Here is a 20,151-nt window from a genome sequence, read left to right as displayed (position 1 = left end):
TGGTGGGCCGGGAATGCCAAACTTATCAATTTGTCTGCCTCTGGATCTACTGTTGTTGTTGGTGTTATATCCACTAATGATGACTCTACTGCCGGTGCTTCATTGAAGTGCCTATTACTGCCGATAACTCTTACAGCTTCTTCCACCGAACCGAACTGCCAGCTGACTATTATCGATTGCCTTCCCTTACTTTGTTTGGCTCCACAACAACGTACTGAAATGGCACTGAACATACAACGCCTCAACTCACTGTGAAAGAGAAAAGAAGATGAGGCTAAGAGGAAATGAGGTAATTTAGGCGCATAGTTATAAAACATTGGTGAAAATTCAATGTCCAAAAATTTAAGGGTTCCTCCGGAAGGTTCGTCCACGGAGGGTGAGTCGGGGCTTAAGATTAGGCCGAAAGGCATAGTCAAGGACAACAGGTGAATATTCCTATACTACTTCTTATTGGTCCCAGTTGGAATCCTTTTTAAGGATTCTTGTGATTCCATAGAATCCAATTATAGGAGAACGAGGAATGGAGAGCTCTCCCGCTAGGTCATCAAGCTTTTGGTAAAGTTTTCATGTTGCTCATTTAAGTTTACGGATCTCTATAGTCAACCCACTTAAGAAGGGATCTGGAAGAGAGAGCTCTTGCCACGTAGCTATAAGACACCCTAAGAGAGGAATTAGAACATGTCTTTTACGGTTAAATAGGTATTTTCTTTCACGATTCATATTTCGGGTTGGGTTCATCTCTGTAGTAATCGGATGAATCGAATTTTAGATATGAAAAAGTAAGAACTCAGCGGGACCTTACCACTATAATCAGACAAAAGAGGGTCCCACTAACTCTATTAGAAAGTAGAGTGACCAACTTTAACGCGATTTTTCAAGTGGATGAGATTGGTCGAGTGGTCTCAGTTGGAGATGAGATTGCAAGTATTTATGGATTGAACGGGATTCAAGCTAGTTTGCATAATAAAATATCTGTACCGACGGCTTCTTCTATTTTAATGGTTAAGCTCGAACTGGAGAATGGTGTGGTGAAGTATCATCTTATGTTTATCTATACCAATGAGACACTGTCCCATATATTCTTCAATATAACCATCTCTTTGTCTTCAATATGACCATAATTATTAATTTTTTGTTGTCGGTAGGCCATAATTTTTTTGTTGTCATGTCTCCTAGCTCTTTGCCTTCACCAAGAAAAATAGGTGGGCAAAAAGATTTTCCTTTCTATAATTATTTTCTCAGTCATGGTGTGGTTTGAGGTTACAAAGATTGCTACATTGCTAAAAAATGATACATTATGCGGCATTGGTGATGATGTGAAACAAAGTGCACAAATAGAGTAGCGGAAAATGCCAGATGTAAATGTGAACATTGTCTCGGTGAAGGAAGAGACGGAGCTGACAAATAAATAATATTAAGATCAATATGGTGGAGTATTGGTGGAAGAATTGGTGAAGCATAAGACGGATTTGAAGACCTCCAATAAGGTGAGAAGATGTCCGCAGACATTGAGCTCCCACGCCCCTCGGTGACCCACCAATCAAGTTGGCTCCACCATAGCAACGTTCCGCAAGAAGGATTTCACTCCGCTAACAAAATAAAAATAATAATAAAAAAAAACCCTAGTGAGCGGTCGGACAGGGGTCGTATCTTTTCCTCAGAAACAGGATTCACCTCCCTTCACGCGACCACCGTTTGATCGCGCAATAGCCACTTCGAGATCCGTGTAGGCGGTGAATGACAAAGTACAGAATGCTTTAGGAGCTGTGTGGGGAGCAATCCAACGGTTGACAACGGGAAAAAGATAAAATCATTCCTTCGCGCGAAAGATACAACCCAAACCCTGAGCTGTCATCCAAACCCGCGTTCGCCAGGGCCGTTATTGGTTCGCCGCGTCAATACTCTAGAACCCTGAGCAATCCTATTCCCATTACCAGTGGAACTTTCCGATGACGATCCCTATAAAATGGGTACCGCCCTGCCGGGAGCCAAAGGTTTTCCCCACTCCACCGTTTCTTGAAATCATCATCCCTCGCTCCCGTTCAATTATCGACCGGATCAAGAACCGTCGAAGGCCTTGGAGCTTCGCCGGAGATCGGCGTCCTCCTTCGCCCTCGTGCCGAAGGAGCTCTTCCATCATCGGGAACTCGAGCACGGCGTCCGAGGGCGGTTCTGTAGCAGGAGCGGTCTAGCCAAAACATCGGATCGGCGAGGGGAACGATCTTGATGAGGAGAAGAAGGCGATTTCAACCAGACTAGTCTTCAAGAACAAGTTCTTCCGTCACCAAGAACTCGAGCGCGATGTCTGAGGGCGATTCTAAGGCAGGAGCGGTTGGCAATGGCGATCTAAAGGATTGGATCAGTTAGGGAACGATCTTGGTGAGGAGAAGAAGGCGAGTTCGGGCCAGACTCGTTTTCAAGAACGATCTTTTCCATCACCGAAATTCGAACATGATGGGCGAGGGCGATTTTAAAGCAGCAGCAGTCGGCAATGGCGATATAAAGAATCGGATCGGCGAGGGAAACGGTGTTGATGAGGAGAAGTTGGGTTCGGGCCAGACTTGTCTTCAAGAACGAGGTATTCCATCACTGAGAACTTGAGGGCGGTGTCCGAGGGCGGTTCTATACTAGGAGCTGTCGGCAATGGCGATAGAAAGAATCGGATCGCGAGGGGGACGATCTTGATGAGGAGAAGAAGGGGAGTTCGGCCAGACTCATCTTCAAGAACGAGTTCTTCCATCACCAAGAACTCGAGCGCGATGTCCGAGGGTGAAGAGATAGGATTGGGAGCGGTGAAGAGACTGCTGAGTTCGGTAAACTTTTTCACTCTGTTCTTGTTTTATTGCGATGATCTTGTTAGCTTTGGATTTCTTTTCTTTTTTGTTGTGGTTGTTTTAGGCTCTAGTTTTAATGCATTAAAGAATATCAATATTTCTATTTCTCTGCATTAGAGGATTTTCATATTCTTTTAGACAGCATATATACCATTGAATTGTTATTCGGCATGCGTTGAATCAATAATCTGTAATTCCTTTGTTGTATGTTCCGGGGATTGTTACATCGTATTCTCCTTCTTCTTTTAGACCCTTTATCACCTTTTGTCTACGTGACAAAGCCTACCAAGCTCTAATTTGATGCTCTCTCTTTTTCTTGAACTTTAGTCACTTGCTAATTGTAAAATGAAATATCTAAGTTTTCTTGGATTAACACAGTTCCATGATCAAACTTAACTACCAATTGAAAACTTAGAATATGTCAGTGATTGTGCCTCATGTAACTGAGAATTTTAATGTGCTGAATTTAAGGTTCTCTTTTGAGAGAAACTCTAAAAATTCTAAAATTGATCTGTGCAAAACCTCATGCAAACATCCTAGATCGGAACTTCCATAACTTGTCCTTGTAAGACTAGCAATAAGGATCTATGAAACAGTATTCATATTTCAGTATTTCTACATAAAGTTAAGGACATGGAGCTTCTTTATAGCCTAAGCTCCAGGTTTACCTCTTATGTGATGTTTTTGCAGTAAATGGGTTATGCATTTGTTGTTCACCTTACATCTTCTGCCCTACTTCTTAAGATTCTTTATGATCTCCCTTTTTGTTTGGCCTCTTATCAATTTTGGAGGCCATCTTCACTGGATTGTATGCCTTTACCATTTTCTTGAGATTGTTGCTCAGTTATTCAACTTATTTAATATATTCAATTTTCTGGCTTGGTGTTTATTTTTAACATGTGTAAATTACAGTCTCAATTATCTATTTTTCTTATTGATATTTCTTATTTCAGAGTTGTTTTTCTTTGTACTAGTGGTCTGATTATTTGAAAATATAACTCAAGGTGCTAGCTTCAAATATTTGGCATAATCTATGGTGGTTCCCACACTATGTTACCAGGTGTTATCAAGTCTGACTTCCAATAAATTGATGGAGGCTATTGATCTGTTGTAAGTTTGGAAAAAAAATTCTGACAACTCATCGGGTTAGTAGATAAAATATTTATTCAAATGTTCTCTAGTCAAAATTATATATTTTTTAATCTTCTTTAATCGTGTACCTCGTCATGCTTTGATCATAGATAGTTGTAATTTTTGTAGTATTCATAGCTGACCTACATTTAGACCTCATGCATCAAAAGGGTTGGGTGATTTGTCAGCTTGTTAGGTCGGTGATTTTATTGAGATGATGGACCTCATCAGTGAACAGGTTGGTGGCTTTTCATATGTTCTATTCCTTACAACTACTAATGAATATTAACATGGACATTAATTTAAAGATGAAATTTTGCAGGAACTTTGCAGTACATTAACACAATTGTCAAGAATTCTCAACATTCTATAAAAGGGAATTTCATAAAGGCCATAGGGTTTGAAGCTAGCAATACCGACTTTGTATTTTTTATTGCATTTTCTATTTGTGGTATGTTAATAAATTTGATTTGCTTAAATCTTTCTCATGAGGTAGCGAATTGTTTTTGTTAGTGCTTCATTTATTCCCTTCATCTTAAGTTTTTCCCAAACAAGTCTCATAGAAGTTGGATTGTTCTAGAGCAGCTCACATGGAAGTTTAACTTTTGTAACTGTACCTTCACTTTGGGTTGCACTGCACCGTTCACTCCTGTATGAATGAGCACATGTGCATACATATGTTAATATAAATAACTGCTGTCTTTTAGCATGTTGTTTATATATTAGAGTTGTTTTAACTTCAAAAGTATCATAATGAACACTTTTAGTTAGAATTATTTAAAGTTGAAATTCCAAAAATTGAAGAGAGATCATGGTTACTACTTCACATTTTTGGTTTCACCTATGATTTCAATCTGAAATTCTTAATCTACAAATTTCTTAGGTTACAAAATTTTATTGATTAGATCAGTAACTTAACTGATACTTGTTTTGTCATTCAATATTCCATGGCCCTAACCTATAGTACCATTGCTGGAAATCTATTATCACCTCAATTGGTTAGGTTGACTGAAATACAAAAGTGGGTGATAAATTGGGTGTCTAGAAATTAAAAGTCACTAAACAATTCTTGTTTGATGTATTTAAATGACATTTATTGTTACATCTCTTATTTTCATACTCCACATTAGGATCAGTACCGTCACTTTAACTTTTTTCCTTCATCTTGCTTTGATAGGTGAAATCTTGTCCAATGTTACCAACAGCTCTGAGTATTGAATGATGTATCTAGCTGTTCATTTGAAATGTTCTGGATGTTGTTCGGATTTTGTTATCAAATCCAAGGTTTCAGATTTCCCACTGAATCTCAAATGGAGGTGCATATGTATCCACTTGCATCTAACCAATGAACGTGAATTTGAAACAAAGTGCATTCCATTCCTGTACATCTAATCAATAATTTTGCTTGTTATTTTAATGGGAGTTCATATTCTATATTGCAAATGAGTTTTGGACCGTATACTATTTGACACTTGAACTACTACTTGAAGCTTACTTATTTTAACAATATAATATCAATGCATCTTTTATATAAATAGTAAAAACAAGGTAGAAGTTCTTGTTGAGCTCCTTATGAGTTTCACATTGATTGGTGGAATGCAAGAATAGTTGAAGTGGCAGTGTAACAACTCAGGACCTCACCCAAATGACTAATCGGAAAGTATTATTTGGGTTTATTGATTCTATATAAGTACCCAAAGTCTACCCAACGAATAACCGATGTAAGACTAAACACATGCCCATGTGGGTTCTCATATACTCCCCCTTTTAAGCCCTGACGTCCTCGTTAGACTAAGGGTTCAAATCCATTCAAATCTAATCACAAGAACCACAATCGGCCCATGGTCAGCCCAATAGATCCGTGTTGTAGTGTCTCCTACTCTACATAGGTTATAGGCCGGGTCCGCTCTGATACTATTTGTTACAACCCAGGACCTCACCCAAAAAGACTAGCCGAAAAGTATTTTTGGGTTTCTTAGTCCTGTATAAATACCCAAGATCTTCTCGGCGAATAACCGATGTGGGACTAAACACACGACCACACAAGTATTCACATACTCTCTCCGTTCAAGCCATGATGTCCTCGTCAGGCTAAAAGTTCAAATCTATTCAAATTTAATCACTAGCACCACGATCGGCCCGTAGTCAGCCCTAATAGATCCGGGCTGCAATGTTCCCTAGTCCATATAGATTATGAGTCGGGTCTGCTCTGGTACTATAATTATCATACTACAGATTTAAAGCATGATATGGCCGTGCTACCGAGAGGTACAACCTATGATAACACAAAGCCAACATTACATTTAGCTTTCAAATCCATCATAAACAAAATATAATAATTAAATATCTGATTTCATCATCTATTAAATAAAACGAATATTGGTTCAGAGCATCTAAAATTCTAAATTCAAACATAAATATCAAACCTATAATTCTTACTATTCAGAAAATCACTAACTACAAATTCATAATCAACTGAAGAACTAAAGTTCTGCTTTCCTATATAGATCGCCAAGCTTGCTAGCGCGAACTCTAAGCCTGGACCAACCTTTGTTCCTATCAATCCTATTCGTCTGGAGAGAGACAAAGAAAAATAGAAGTATATAAGCGACACAACTTAGTAAGTAAACCTTTCACTACCTTATCAAATCAAGCATAAGTTTTTTCATATCAATGCATCATTTAAAAAAATAACAGATATTCCAAAATAAGCATTTACAGTATAATAAAACAAGTCATAAAGCAAATTATGCATGCATAAATCATTTATATTTCATAAACATTGCTCCAAGTTTATTTTACTAATAAATACATAAATCATTCTTCTACCATTTAGCCATATCATAGTTCACATATTGCTCACAGATATTCGTGCTACGGTCACTTTTATATTCGTGACACGACCCGTGTTCATAATCGACATAAATTCATGTTTATTATGCCAACTTTATACCTGTTGGCGGGGCTAGTGTTCGTATGGATGCTAGCTCCGGTTGTCGGTTTTTTTAATTCTAGAGATCATACGTAGCTATCTGAGAGCCTTTAGAAAGTTTATATTTTTTTCATAAAATATAGATATAAATAGATAAAAATACTATATGGCACGATCAGATTCATATTTCATAACAAAGCTATTTTTACTAAAACATTCATAAAACTATTTTTCATAATAAAGCATGATTTTTATAACACATGCTAATCCATAATTCTAAGAAAACTATGATATTTCTACAAGCAAATTTTAGCATGAAAAATATGATTATTTAAAAAATAATAGGGAGTGTAAGGTCTACTTGCAAGTTTGAAAACTAGTAAGGAGTATAAGATTTACTTACCTCTTTTATTATAAACTGTCAGACTTTACTAGGAGATTCAGCTAGATTTATTTAAAATATTAACAACGAAATTAATTTCTATATAAAAATAATACGAGAAGACTTGACCGAGCGTACAGTGGTTTCATGTGGGGCAGATCTAGATGATTCGCTCAATGAATCGAACTCAATCAGGGCCAAGATTTATCAACACGGTTCATCAATGAAAGTTTCAAGAACATTCAACAGGATTGGGATGATCGGTCCAGTAGGCAGCCTGGACACCAGAGCAGATCAGGGCTCTTTACAGGGGTCAACTCAGATTCGTAGATCAGGTCGACAGGACCTAATACGAGGTTCCATAGATCTTCTAGAGAGAGAAACATGAGAGAAGAGAGAAATAAGAGGGATAGCTCTCTCTCTCTTTCTCTTCTTCTCTTCTTTCTTTCTTTCTTTCTTGGTAAACAGGGGGAAGGTAGGGGTGGATTGGTGGTTGTCCATGGTGGTCCGGCAAGGCGGTGGTGGCGGGCAGCAAAGGGTAGCTGGCTGGCCGAATTCAACCCAAAATAAGGCAAAACGGGGGAGTTTGTGATCCAATCAATACCAAGCACCAGTCGACATGCCGGTGGTTGGAGCTCCAGCATCTGATCTGGGGTAATGACCGAAAGCCTCGGCGATGAACGCCAGTGGAGGCGGTGGTCGGAAAAAGAAGGCAGAATAGAGCAAAATAGGGGATCCTTTTTCTCAAGCGATTTTAGGCCAATTTCTCGGCCGACTGCCGTGAATCCTAGTCTTGGGAAGAAGGAAAGGAAAAGAAATCTGGGGCATTACCTCAACTCCGGCGACGTCCGGCATCTCCGTTTTTCGACGAGCACACTGACGGAATGCCATGACTTTGAAGGAAGAAAAGTGGGAGCGAGGGTCGTGGCACTCGATGGTGGTGGGGGGAGTCTTCCTCCTCTCCCTTCGGCGATTTCGGCCGGGATGAGGAGTCCTAGGGTCGCGAGGACCCTAGGGGCTCCTCTATAAGAGGCTGGTGCTTGGTATTGATTGGATCATAGACTCTCCTGTTCGGCCTATTTTGGGTTGAATTCGGCTGGCCGGCCACCGCCGCCGGCTACCCTCTACTGCCTGCCAACGCCGCCTCGCTAGACCACTATGGCCAGCCACCTGTCCACCCTCACCTTCTCCCTATTTACCAAGAAAGAAAAAAAGAAGAGAAGAGGAGGAGAGAGAGAGCTATCCCTCTTGTTTCTCTCTCTTTCTCTCTCTACTTTCTCTCTCTAGAAGATCTCTGAAACCTAGTATCATGTTCGGTTGACCTGATCTACGAAGTCGAGTTGACCTCTGTAAAGGATCCTGATTTGCCTTGGTGCCCGAACTGCCTACTGGACCGATCATCCTAGCCTTGTTGAATATCCTTGAAACCTTCATTGATGAACCATGTCGATTAATCTTGGTCTTGATTGAGTCCGATTCATTGAGCGAATCGTCTAAACCTGCCCCACATGAAACCACCGTATGCCCGATTAAGTCTTCTCGTATTATTTTCATCAAATAGAAATTAATTTCGTTGTTAATATTTTAAATAGGTCTAGCGGAGTTGCCTGGCGAAGTTTGACAGTCTAAGACAAAAAAAGTAAGTAAATCTTATACTTCTTACTATTTTGGCGAACTTGTAAGTAGATCTTACACTTATTATTTTTTTAAATGATCATATTTTTCATGCTAAAATTTGCTTGTGGAAATATTATACTTTTCTTAGAATTATGGATCAGCATATGTGTTATAAAAATCATGCTTTATTATAAAAAAATAGTTCTATGAATATTTTAATGGAAATAGCTTTGTTATGAAATATAAATATGATCATGCCATTTAGTGTTTTTCATCTATTTATATGTATATTTTACGAAAAAGATATAAGCTTTCTAAAGGCTCTCAGATAGTTATGTATGATCCATAGAATTGAAAAAATCGACATCCGAAGCTAGAATCCATACGAACACTGGCCCTGCCAATGGGTATAAAGTTAGCATACAAAACATGAATCTATGTCGATTACGAACACGGGCCCGGTCACGGGTATAAAGTGACCGTAGCACGAATATCTGTGAGTAATGTTAAACTATAATATGGTTAATGACAGAAGAACGATTTATGTATTTATTAACAAAATGAACTTGGAGCTATGTTTATAAAATATGAATGATTTATGCACTCATAATTTATTTTATGATTTGTTTTATTATACTGTATTATGAAATGCTTATTTTGGAATATCTGTTATTTTTCTTAAATGATTCGTTGATATAAAAAAATTCATGCTTGCTCCGGTAAGATAATGAAAGGTTTATTTACTGAGCTGTGTCGCTCATATACCTCTATTTTTCTTTTTCTCTCAACTAATGAATAGGGTCGATAGGAACGAAGGTTGGTCCAGGCTTGGAGTTCGCGCTAGCAAGCTTGGCAATTTATATAGTAGAGCAGAAGTTTAGTTCTCCAGTTGATTATGAATTTGAAGTTAGTGATTTTCTGAATAGAAAGGATTATGGGTTTGGTATTTATGTTAGAATTTAGGCGCTCTGAATCAATATTAGTTTTATTGATGAAATTAGACTTTTAATTATTATATTTTGTTTGTGATGGATTTGAAAGCTAAATGTAATGTTGACTTTGTATTATCGTGGGTTGCACCCCTCGGTAGCATGGCCATGTCATGCTCCAGATCTGAGGCATGATAGGCAAGTTTAAAATGCAATGCAGTACTTGGTAATGATTTCATGCAAGGTCCGCCGTACCGGTACCGGTCGGCGTACCGGTGACCAGCCGGACCGGTACGGTACCGGTCCAGTCCGGTACATACCAGCTGGTACCGGTACCGTACCGGCTGGTACCGCAAGCCAGAAATTTGGATTTTTTTTTTAAATGTTCTCTGTTGGATCTTAAATTAAGTGAAGATTGATGTTTTTTTATTGCTTTTTTCATGATTTTTGATGTTTTTATGTTTAAATTTATGGTTGAAATTTGAAACATACATGATGCATGTTATATTTTTCTCTCGTTTCAAATGATAAAATGATACACATAAAATATCTTCAAATTAAGATACAATCATTTACATACATTTAAAGCACTCTTGGATATCTAAAATCGGGACGAGTGCCGATGGCTCTTGTACATATCCGGATCATAAGTATAATCAGGAGGCAAATCAACCCAATCAGAAGGAACACGTGCCAGGTTATAAGAACTGTCGGATCTCTCGCTCACGCTCTGACTCTGAGAGGTGTCCTCTGATTGTGTAGGGGCCCATCCAAATATGGCGGAAGCAAAATCCAATGCACCATATCCATATTCATCAGGCTGAGGCTGTGGATAATAGAATCCGTATCTGTATGCTGTCGGATCTGCAGTCGTATCCTGTCTTCCTGAACGACCTCGAGGAGCCCGTCTTCTATATCCAATGATATCCTCACGAAATCTATCAGGTGGTCGACCGTGATCCGTATCCTGTGTAGCATCCGAAAATTGGGACTCACCGGTGAAATAAAGATCACCCTCCGACTGTGTCTCATGAGTACCATACTGTCCTCCGCTCCCTCCATGGCTAGAAGATCCATCACCATCAGAACCTTCATCACTGCTAGTCCAAGTCTTTTCCTCGACACTCTCCATTGGGACCCTTTGTTTTTCTTTCCTGGCCCTCTCTATCTGGCTATGTCGCCCTTGTCTGCCGAGCATCTCTCGATCAGCTCTCTCGGAGGGTGTCTCGTACCAATCATGTGGTGACTGGTTCCCCTGTGCCTGCGGCTGATCAGCTCTGGGAGTGCGTGGAATATTGCGCTCAGTCCATTGCTCTGGATCGATCCTAGCTTCAGTGGCTATGAAGCTAGCTGGTCGTGGAGGCGATCCTAGCTCATCAAGCTCGGGCTCCTGCTGCTGGCCTACAAGCCAGCCGAGTAGTGGATCATCGTCATCAGCGGTGAAGGTCCCGTAAATCGGATCTGTATACTTGAGCTCCGCTTCTTCCTGGATGCACTTTAGCCTCAACCGCAAATTGTAATGCACATAAACAAGATCGTTGAGGGGCTTTTGCATCAAATGGTTTCTTTGTTTGCTGTGGATAAGGACGAAGGTGGACCAATTACGCTCACAGCCACTAGAGGAGACTGTTTAGAAGAGGATTCGGATAGCTATCCGCTTTAGATTTCTCGCGGACCCGCCAAAATGCACCCACCATTCAGCTGCAAAAATATTTATGAAAATTATATATATGATAGTTCCATAATAGTAACTAAGTAACACCAGGTAAATGTTTTTTTGATGTGTCACGTACCTGGATTCATATTGTGTTTGCTGACGACAACCGCTTGTTGGCCAAAATTGTAGCTGCCCTCTCTAAATAATTTGCTCTGTGAAAAATAAACATAAGAAAACCATGTTAATAATTGAAGATGCCGATATACTTACACATGCTGGTAATTACTAAATCATAATTACCTTTTCAAGACATAGGGCCGCTTTTTCTGGATCATGCTCCATCTTGTAAATTACATTACGCAAAGCATCCAGAAGTGTTTCATCCATACCAATTCCATCTATGCTGTACTAAAACTGGGGGTTTAGATAGTATGCTGCACATATACGAGACTATCTTAACATAATTATATAATTACATCCATCACTATAATTGTCACTATAATTATATCTTAGCTTACCTGCTAGATGCAATTTCTTACCCATTTGCGCTCCCCACCGTTGCTCAATGATGTTGATGTACGACCGGCCATGTGTTGGATCTGCCTCCATAATCTGATCCTTTGCCTTGACCATCATGTGATACAAAAATTCTATCTGGGGGTAGATCTCGCTATCTACGGCCCGCAGCACTTCATATAATGGTTTGATAGCCTTGCCTATTGTAGTAGCCCGCTGCCAGAAATGGCTGTCTCGTCACCAAGTCTTCTATCTTGCTCCCTTCAGTGCCGGCATAAGAATATCTACTATCATACCACTCGGGACTGGCAAACATCTGACGTAGGGCTTCTCTCTTCTCGAGTATGTTATCAAGTGCGATGAAGTTGGTAGCAAACCGTGTGACTCCTAGTCTCAGAATCTCTCCCCCTGCATACTTTCTCATCAGTGAAAGGATCCAGTTATGGTTATAAATATACCTGGTAATGCGTTGGGCTGTCTCCACCGTTTGTTGCACCCTACGGATCTTTCCAATGTCCATCAACATGAGATCGATACAATGTGCAGCACATGGGGTCCAGAAAATATGTGGTCGCCGCTCCATCAAGACCTGTCCGACAGCCTTATATTGCGGCCCCATTATCAGTGACGACCTGCACGACATTCTCCTCTCCTACCAAATCAATCACATCCTCCATAAGTTTCAGCATGTACGTGGTGTTGTGCACATAAGCCGAAGCATCAACCGACTTATGGAAGAAGATCTTCGCATCACAGTATGTCAGGAAGTTGATGCTCCGTCTGGTCGGACCGGTCCAACCATCGCACATGATGGTTAGTCCATATATGGGGTCACTTGTTCTTGTAGGAGTCAATCCAATTCTCCAGCTCCTCCTTATTGTTGTCAAGAAGCTCACCGTATATGTCCTTCGGGCTTGGAGGAACTACACCGGGACCGGCAGCTTGTATGGCGGCAAATGGCAGACCTGTAGTATGTATTGTCTGCCACCATTCGCTGGGATGTGGCTGAAGTGGAACCAGGATCCAATAGCTCGCCACATAGTTTTCTTGTTATCCTTCATCCACATTGTGTCTACCCTCTGCTGCCTTGAATCTCTGCTGGGGAGAGCATGCGGATCTACATCATGAATTGTCGCTTCTTATAGAATTTCTCTAGATGACTTCTTTCGGCTACCAAAACTACCCAACATAGATGCAATCCGGCCACGTTCTTTGCCGACACCCTTCCTGACTAAAATTGTCCTCAAGAAACTCTGGATCTTGTCTAGTGCTCCCAGAACCGCCGTCCGACTCGTATTCAGGAGGCCCAAATCGAGCCCTATGCCTGGCCACCTCCTCCTGCTGTCACTGATCATTCCAAGCTTGCATGTATGGCCGCCTGAATATCTGCCTCCTCATCTAGAATCCTCAACTTCCTCTGGCTCCCTAGAGTGATAGGAAGGTGGTTCTGCCGCTCGGCGATCGACCTCCGCCTTCTTCTTGGAAGCCATCTCCTTCGCTTTTTTGGACCTCAGCGAGATTCTGCCTCATTAGCACACAAATTCTCGCTAGGACAATTCGGGCACATAGCAACCTCACCGGAATTTCCGGCTAAGTGTTGCTCAACCTGGTTACCCCTCCCTTCCTTTGAAAATCTTGTCGCAAAAGTTGCATTGAAACCTGGTGTCGTTGCCCCTGCTCTTCCAAGTCTTCGCCCATAAGACCAGCCAATATCACGCTTTGTAGGGTTCATTTTTCTTGATGGCTCCATTTCTATCATAAATGTACAACTTATCAAAAAATTAAGCTAATAAAGTAAATTTTTGCATTATCTTATTTTTTAAGTAATTTATAAACTATTTTTTTTAAGTTACTTATTAACAAAATTAATGAAATAACATAGGACAAAAAAAACCGCACCTTAAATAGTCTCCGCTGGATTTTTTGGACAGGATCTTCTCAATTTGTGGGCTATCTCTCAAATCTTCCCGTCTCTGATTACTCTTCAGAGGCTCACTGAATTTGAGTTACTCTGGACAAGCCAATCTCTCTGGACAAGCCAATCTCTCTGAATGTTGTCAATTTGAGTTACTCTGGACAGAGCCTCTTGTTCGGTTTTTATAACCAAACGAGTGAGGAGGAAGGCGAGGTGCAGATAGGCCAATCTTTCTCGGGCTCGGCCATCAAGATTTATTTTGAAAAGGCTGAAGAATAAGTGGCCTTTTGTGTTGTGAAAAGAAAGAAGTGGCCGAGAGGCCACTTCTTTTTAAAAAAAAAAAACAAAAACCAAAAAGAAGTGGCCGAGAGGCCACCTCTTTTCTTGCTTTGACAAGAAAGAAGTGGCCTCTCGGCCACTTCTTTCTTTCCCATCAAAAAAAGCTGTGGCCCATGGCCACTTTTTTGGGAAACCACGCGCGGCGCGTGGTTTCGGAAACCACAGCACCTCGCGCTATGGTTCATAAAAAAAAAAATTCGTACCAGTGCGAACCGGGTACGGGCTCCATACCGGTCGGTTATGCCTAAAAAAAAGGGAGATACCGGAAATAACATAGTTCCGGTACCAGTCTAGTTCCGGACCGGTGCGTACCGGCCCGTACCGGCTGGTACGGACCGGTGCGTACCGGCCCGTACCGGCTGGTACGGGCCGGTACGGCAGTCCATGATTTCATGTGAACAAATATATTATAATCAACACTAATGTTTCTGATTGTGCGGTGTGTTCAGTGTGTATATGTTGCTTCTTGAACTGCATGAGTGTTGGAGAATTTGGAACACATAACTTCTTCAACCATTTCTTTATCTACTTTTGGCCTGTAATTATTATGGATTTTAGTGCACCATCCTCTTTGTAGTCTTCTTATCTCAAAAATGTTACCTAGAATCTTATATTTATATATATATATTTCCATGTCCATAAAATGAAAGCTCTTTTTGCAGTTTGATGTCTTCCTTATCAACATTGTTTGCTATCATCTTGGGAGCAGACCATCTGGTTCTTCAAAATTTTTCATGCAAGATTTTCCTTGTATGGGAGCTGTATCTTGTTTCTAGTAGCTCATTGAAGACTTCCTGGTAGAAATGACTAGATTCTCTATAGATAGACAAAGGTGAAAGTTCCTTTTTATTATTTATTATCTTCTTGACTGTGCTGTGCAAATGTTCCATTTAGATTTATATGAGTATCTCATACTCTTCTCTGGAATCTGGGCAAAACAATTTGACTGTGTTGCCCTGGTAGAATATGGGCCTCCGGTATCCCTATCACAATAAAAATGTCAGAACAAGATGTGAAAAGATATTTGATTATTTTCTGAAATTTTGGACATCAGTGCACGTAAAGGTAAATCTGTCTGACATGGGACATGTTGAGATTCATGTATGCTGGTAGGTGTTATCTACTGAGGGACAACTGGAAAAATGTCTAATTTGGTTCCACATGTTAAAGTCCTAAATGGAAAAATGCTTGTTGCAATGGCCGATTCTCCTTTAGAGTTTTGCCTTCATGAAATTGTGCCATTAAATTAAAGCAAAGTGAACACTACAAAACCAGCGCTGAAAGGTCTTTTCTGATTCATATTTTTTTGAGTTCCCGTAGGTACTGGCTCATTCCTATTATTATAGATGATCTTATTGTGATAGCACCATAACTTCAAGGAGGCTATCTTAAGCTCCCTATTTGATTTAGCAGATAATTGGCACGCAATTTCAATCTCTATGCTTCTTGTGGGTTAGAGTCAACAAGGGTGTTTAACCAAGGAACGACATGTAGTGAAAGAAATTATCAGATATTTTCATTTGTAGAGTTGGTCTTTGAATATTTAAACTTTATCAAAGAAAGGCATAGGCAGTGGAACCAGTACAAGTAAGTTTCATGATGGTTTAACTCAACATAATAGATAATGAGTTTAAAGAATGACTAAAACCTCAAGTGCTCAAGTAGATTTTTTTAATCATTTAACCTTTCAGATAGATTTCTAAGCTTGCAGGTTTTGAGATATAAAGAATTGGATCGGGAGGGGGAACGACCCTGTTGAAGAAGAAGGGGAGTTCGGCCAAAACTTGTCTTCAAGAACAACTTCTTCCCATCACCAAGAACTCGAGTGTGGTGTTCGAGGGTGATTCTAAAGCAGGGATCGATCACCAATGGTGATCTAAAGGATTGGATTGGTGAGGAGGGACAATCTTGGCGAGAGAAAAAACGCGAGTTCGGGAGATAAGAGTAGGGGAGAGTTTGGTGATAATATTATAGTTATTATCATATTAATTAATTATATGATATGAGTATATACTATATATATATTTTAGATTATATTTATATTTATATTATAATAACATATTATATAATTATATTATAGAATGATATTATAGTAATTATATGATATGACAATGTGATATAATAATTATTGGGGGGAAAACCAAGTCGTGCCAACCCGGAAGGCACTCGACCAGGGAGCGCCGACCAGAAAGGCGCCCTGACCAAGGCGCCCGACCAGGAAGGCGCTCGACCAAGGCGCCCGACCAGGAAGGCGCCGACCAGAAAGGCCGCCCGACCAGGAAGGCGCCGACCATAAAGGCGCCCGACCCCACAACGCTCAAACTGGAGGCACTCCGCTGAGCAACTGGCTCGGCTCGGCACCCGACCAGGTGCCGAGCCCATGCCTTGTCCAAATATTCGACCCCAGCCTAATCCCTTAGAGAATCTGACAACTAGATACCTGACTCCACCGTACTCTGTTGCCGTCGTCAAGCCATTAAGGCACGTGACCTCGCAGGCTTTCGGCACGCCCTATCATTAATGCGTGTGACCCCTGCGGGCCTCCAATGCACTCAACCATTAAATGAACACAGCTCAAGATGATCTCCGGATCACTAGACTATCAAAGCGTATGGCTCTCCCTGATCACCTGTTCACTCAGCAATTAATGCACTTGCTATCTACGAACCCAGGCCCACCACGGCCGGCGGTTCAACCACTCCAACAGGTCCGATCAACCATGACAATTCGCTGACTCCGGTCTGATCCCGGTCTTATTCTCCACAACGCCATAATGAGCGATGATCGTGCCCAATTATCACGAAAAGACAATTTACCCTGTCACCTCTCACGGTAACATAATTATCCTTCTATAAAGAGAACCTGGGGGAAAGAAAAGGGGGACACGAGAACAAACATTCTCCTCTTTTACTCCACTTCATATACTAGCCCCCCTCTGACTTAAGCATCGAGGGGTCCTGGCGCCGGAGATCCCGGCCACCGGCTTCTTGTAGGACTCTCCAGGAGGACGCCACCAGCTGACGCGCCGCCCCCTACTGTTCCAGCAGCGGAGCTCCTCCCCTCTCAGCCCCACGGTCGCCCCCGGGTCCAATTTCCAGCAACAGTTGCGCTAGAGGAAGGGCCCGAGTCGCGGCCATGAAAACTGAGAAGTAAAGGAGTTTCCAATGCCTCTCGACGTCCTCCACTCAGTCCCGGACACTCCGTCCAGAACTCGCCACCTCCGGCCGAGTCAACTCCTCAAGTTCGGCCGGAGCAGTTTTGATGCCCTGGGTGCAACAAGTCCAGGCCTTGGCCACCGCTGTCCAAAGCTTGCAACCCAGGAGCATCCCGACAGCACCTGCTCCCTCCAGCCCCAGTTCAGCCGGTGCCTCCTACAAGCGACTCCCTCTTCGAGGTCAGGACTCTCAAGTTCAGGCCTCCCTCTGGAGAGAGCATCCGGTTAGGGTCCTGGTGGCTGCCACAACCATCAGAGGCTGAGTCGTCCCAGGGCAACCTGCACCGGAGCGGACCGCCGCGGCGATCCCCAGAATGATGAGCTCGACAAGAAGGTTGAGAAGCGTGGAGCGCCAGATTTAGGCACTCCATGGAAGGAGGTCGGGATGTTGATGGTGACTTCGAATTCACCACGAAGTCCCCTTCTCCCAACAGAGTTGAAGATGAGCCGGTCCCGCCACGATTCAAGATGCCCCAGGTGGAGCCTTACAACGGCAGGACCGACCCCCTTGACCACCTGGAAAGTTATCGGGGCCCTAATGCCCTACAGGGAGCCTCGGAGGCCATACTGTGCAAAGCCTTCCCAGCCAACACTCCGAGGACCAGCCCCGGCTTTGGTTTTACCGGGCTGAAGCCAAGCACTGTTTCCTCCTTCGAGCAGCTTGGCAGACAGTTTGCCAGCAACTTCGCTGCCAGCCAACCCCAGCGACGGACATCGGACTCCCTCCATGATATAAAACAAAAGGAGGGAGAGTCCCTTAGGGAATATTTGGACCGATTTACCGCCGCGACATGGGAAGTCCGGGAGCTTGACCAAGTCAATTGCCATGTCAGCACTAAACACTGGAGCCCGGTCTTACAGGTTCCTCTTCTCCATCGAGAAGAACTTTCCTGCGGACCTCACCGAAATGCTGGTTCGGGCGCGGAAATACGCGAAAGCCGAGGAAGCTGTTGCTATTAGACGGAGCGGGGCCGAGCAGACTTCCAAGAAGCAGAAAAGACGCCGCGAGGAGCGTGGCCATCCTAGGAGCCCGTCCCCGCGCCGGGCCAAGAATCCGCCCCGTCTGAAGAGTCTACCCGATTACAGGGACCACCTCAGCAGAGGTCACCGCTCCGCCCGAGGTTTCCACCACGGCCCGCATACCCGAAGGAAGGTATGAAAACTACACTCCCCTTACTGCTCCTCGGACCGAAATCCTCATGGAGATTGAGGGCCGGGATTATTTCTGGCCCCCGCCCCCGAGACGAGATCCCGGAGCCCGGCGCGATCCCCGGAAATACTGCCGTTTCCATCGGGATCATGGCCATGATACGGAGGACTGCTTCCAGCTCCGGGACGAGATCGAAGCACTCATTCGTCGAGGGGTACTCGATCGGTTTGTACGAGGCCGGCGTGAAGAGAAAAGGCAAGCGGAGAGGGCCGCACAGTCTGAAGATCCAAACGCCAACAGGCCCATCGCCCGGCACCATCAACACCATCCGAGGTGGGGCCTCGGTCGGAGAAGCTCCAGGGGGAAGGGACCTCCTCGAAGCGCCTACGCGCCTCGGAAGCCATCTCATTCTCAGAGAGACTTGGAGGGAGTCGAAACTCTCACGATGATGCTGTGGTCATCTCTATGGTCATGAATAGATTGATGTAAAACGCATCTTAATCGATAATGGAAGCTCGGGCGAACGTTTTGTATTTTGATGCCTATTGTAAAATGGGGATGACAGGAAAAGCAACTACGGAGGATGAATGCTCGTTGGTCGGATTTACTGGGGACTCGGTCCCAGTAGAGGGGCGAGGTCGATCTCTGGTCACGGTCGGGGGCCTGCCCTCGGGCTTATAATGCCATTCTTGGAAGACCAGGGGCTCAACGCCCTTCGAGCCTGGGTCTCAACTCGCCACCTGCTCATGCGATTCCCCCCAGCCAAGGAGTTGGCGAAGTCCGTGGGGACCAGGCGGTAGCGAGACGATGTACATGGCGACCCATGAGGCGAAGGCGACCAGCGAGGTGTCGTCCCAGCACAGACCAGCCTTCGGCTAAACCCTGGAGGCACGGGTCGGCCCTCAGAAGAATCGGATAGACCCTAGGGAGCTACTAATCCAAGTTCCTTTGCGCGAAAACTTTCCCGAGCTAACCATGCAGGTCGGTTCCGCCTCAATGATCGCGAAAGGGATCGCCTCGTCAATTTCTTGCGGAACACATGACGTCTTCGCCTGACGCCCGGCGGATATCCGGGGATAGATCCGGAGGTCATGGTCCACCAGCTTCAAGTAAAGCAACCTGCAAGCCTGGTGCGACAAAAGAAGCGAGGTGCCGCTCCTGAACGACAATGAGCAGCAGCCGAGGAAGTTGATGAACTTCTCAAGGCTGGCTTCATTCGGAAGATATCCTACCAGAGTGGTCGCCAATGTGGTCCTCGTTAGAAAGGGTAGCGGGGAAAATGGCGCATGTGCGTGGACTACACCGACTTGGAATAAGGCCTGCCCAAAGGACAGCTTTCCCACTCCCCAGCACTCGACCAGCTCGTGGACTCCACCTCGGGACATGAGCTGTTGGCATTCATGGACGCCTTCTCCGGATACAACCAGATCCGTTTATGGCGCCAGAATATGAAGAAAAGACGGCCTTCGTCACCGACGGGGGGTACCTATTGCTACAAAGTAATGCCATTCGGCTTAAAGAATGCCGGAGCAACT

The 20,151-nt window shown here is 43.3% G+C and overlaps 1 long non-coding RNA gene across 2 annotated transcripts; it reads left to right on the top strand.

Annotated features, from left to right (window-relative positions):
- The first annotated feature begins 1,795 nt into the window (after positions 1 to 1,795).
- Positions 1,796 to 5,897, top strand: LOC120110490. Of its 2 annotated transcripts, none has more exons than XR_005511506.1 (4): positions 1,796 to 2,813; positions 3,839 to 3,979; positions 4,095 to 4,203; positions 4,288 to 5,897. It is a non-coding gene; the product is annotated as an uncharacterized LOC120110490 (long non-coding RNA). The 2 variants fall into 2 exon arrangements; XR_005511507.1 differs by having other exon boundaries at positions 1,803 to 2,813; positions 3,895 to 3,979.
- Positions 5,898 to 20,151: the final 14,254 nt, after the last annotated feature.

The sequence above is a fragment of the Phoenix dactylifera genome, chromosome 4, assembly GCF_009389715.1.
Source record: "Phoenix dactylifera cultivar Barhee BC4 chromosome 4, palm_55x_up_171113_PBpolish2nd_filt_p, whole genome shotgun sequence".
NCBI lineage: Eukaryota > Viridiplantae > Streptophyta > Magnoliopsida > Arecales > Arecaceae > Phoenix > Phoenix dactylifera.
The sequence above is the reverse complement of the archived record's forward strand: the minus strand, read 5'-3'. Positions and strand labels throughout refer to the sequence as shown.